Consider the following 2,905-nt stretch of genomic DNA (forward strand, 5'->3'; position numbering starts at 1 on the left):
GACAAAGGCAGAGTAAAAATAGTGCAGTACATATCACACTCGGCAGCGAACTAGGGACAGACCTCTATGGCACCCCACTGATCACCTACTTCCAACTACACTTCCCTAGTTAAGAACAGTGCGGTTGTTTTCCGACCTACGTGTACGCTGAGTCTATGTTTAACTGTCTCAGGCTCCTATAACCCATTCCCAGGTGAATCGTCTGATGTTAGAACACTTGAGACTAGGTTTCATTCAGCCTCCTGTGACTCATTGCTAGTTGAAAATATAATAGTCTGGCGTTAGTTGGGATGGAATAGCTTACTAGAGTTGCCCATACCATGAGATGGTTATTGGTGGAGGTATTAACTCTCAGGCTGCTATGACTCATCTAAATAAAATCGTTTGGCATTTGTTGGAATAAGATGTTAAAGCTGTCCCATTCATGAGAGGGTTAATAATGACAGGCACTGATAACATTAACTAGCAGGTTCCCATGACTCACTAAGCTGTATAAAATCGTCTAGCGTTAGCCGAACTATAGTTAACAGAGTTGTCACGATCATGTGAGTTATAGCATCCTTCTTGAATAATCACAGCTACACGTCCATCACAACCTCAACAGGGCGCATTCCTCCACTAACACCTATATTAAACATCTCAGATTACCACCAAAATTTAATCGACTCTTCCTTGGCCCATGACCCACATATCCACGAAACTTCATTTAAATCCATCAATAACTTTTTTAGACATCATGTGGGAAAAAAAATTCTGAATCAGGACTCGAACTCAGATCACCCCTCAAATTTAATCAGCTCTTCCATGGCGCATGACCCACATATCAACAATATTTCACTGAAATTGATCAAATATCTTTCTGAGATATCTTGTGGACAAACAGACAGAAAAACAAGGGTGAATACATAACCTCCTCCAATTCTGGTGGTAGAGGTAATTACCACGATGACGACCATAGCTACCACAATGAATGCTACCACAATCACAATCACAACTACCACAGCCACGACCATAACGTCTATTGCCACAACAACCACTACCACAGACAAACCTATAGCAACCACGATCACGGCTTCAGCTATAACCATTGCAACTGCCTCAGCCCTAATTGCCACAACAGTCACAGCTACAACCGCCACAATCCTCAGCACCACAACAATCACAGCCACAACTACCACAATGACAACCATCAAAACCCCGACTACCAGTGAAGAGTGTCACATGCATCACAATCACCACCACGGCAACCGCAACCACTACAGGCCTTCCTCTCGTAAGAATCGTTCCGGGCATGAGAAAACTCAGACTTTTTATCCTATTTTAACCAGATTTGGAGGAGTGGGAGAGGGGCAACTTATGACTAAACCTACTATTTCTGAGAGCAATAGGTTAAAGGTCAAAGTCACAAGGCAAGATCAATTTCACCCTTGCCTCGTGAACTTGACCTTTGCCTTATTGTTCTGTGAAAATAATAATGTTTCCTCGCTGGATGACCCTCAGCCAACTTCGTTAAAATCGAACAGAATTGGTCCGAGTTATCTCACGCAGAACTATTCCTACAGTAGTTCCAACCATGAGATAGCACGAGCAGTTTTTATTCAGCTTTAACTAAACATTGTGGAACGACTGAGAGTCATCCAGTGAGGAAACCTATCGTTTTTTAGAACGACGGCTCAAGCTCAAGGTCACAGTGCATGGTCAGCTTTGACCTTGCACTGTATCCTCGAACTTTCACCTTTTATTTTTCAATAATAGACAGGTTTCCTCACTGGATGGCCCACTTTCCAGTTCTGGTAAAAATAATAAAAACTTCTAGTTATCTGACGGCTGATACTACCGTGAGAATAAATCCTGCCGCAAGATAACTCGAACAGCTTTGTTCGAGTTTAATCAGACTTGGAGGAAGGGTTGAGTCATCCAGTGAGGAAACATTTCGTTCTTTAGAACAAGTCAAAGCTCTACTAGGTCACAGGAAGAGATCAAAGGTAACCTTGCACTGAGACCTTGACTTTAACTTTCTGTTCTAATAAATAGTCGGTTTCGTCAAGGGCTGCCACTCAATCCTGCCAACAAAGTTGGTTAAAGTCGAATAAAAACTGTCCGAGTTATCTCACGTTGGTATTCCCGTGAGAATGGTTTCGGCGATAAGTTAACGTGAACAAGATTTTATCTGATTTTGACGTATCTAGGTACAAACGCTGAATGTCATCTAATGAGGATTTTTTTTTTTTTTCTTAACAGTGTAAAGGTCAAAGTCACACGGCAAGGTCTCCTTTAACCTTACTCTGTGACTTTGACCTATTGTTCTTAAAAGCAAAAGAATCTTGTTTCATCAAGGGCCATCCCCCAACCTTTCGACCAAATTTGGTGAAAATCGAATGAAAACTGTTCGAATTATCTCATTCCCAGGAGGATTCCCAAGGGCGTTCCTCCAGTGAAAATAATTCCGAACATAATTCCGGCCATTAACGAGAGCAGAACCTTCGTCAGTATAAACGTGAACAGGATGGGTAGGTTGGTACAGGCTGCAGAGCTATGGGTTTCAGAGATGGAGAACTGTGGAGAGAAAGGTTGAGAGTCAGTAGCAGTGGTAGGTGTGTAAAGAACAGCAGGAATTGTTCGTATACAGGCAGGAGACAGAGGGTCAGCAGAGATGGGTGTGCAGCACGAATAGTGGCCGGATCTGTGCCAGAGAACTGGAGAGGAAGTTAGCGTGTTGATAGAATTCTTTCAAACCATGAAGCTCACCTGGTATGAGAGAGACGGACACGGTCGAGGTGGGTGACATTAGAGAGAACATAACCAGTTGGGAGAAAAAGGAACACGGGACGGATATGTGGCCAGACATTGTGTGACGAATCACACACCGAGTATACGACTGCAGTCAGTAACAGAATACAGATTG

Source organism: Coenobita brevimanus, chromosome 51 (assembly GCF_032717465.1).
Source record: "Coenobita brevimanus isolate Jiangsu-jjx chromosome 51, ASM3271746v2, whole genome shotgun sequence".
NCBI classification, from domain to species: Eukaryota; Metazoa; Arthropoda; class Malacostraca; order Decapoda; family Coenobitidae; genus Coenobita; species Coenobita brevimanus.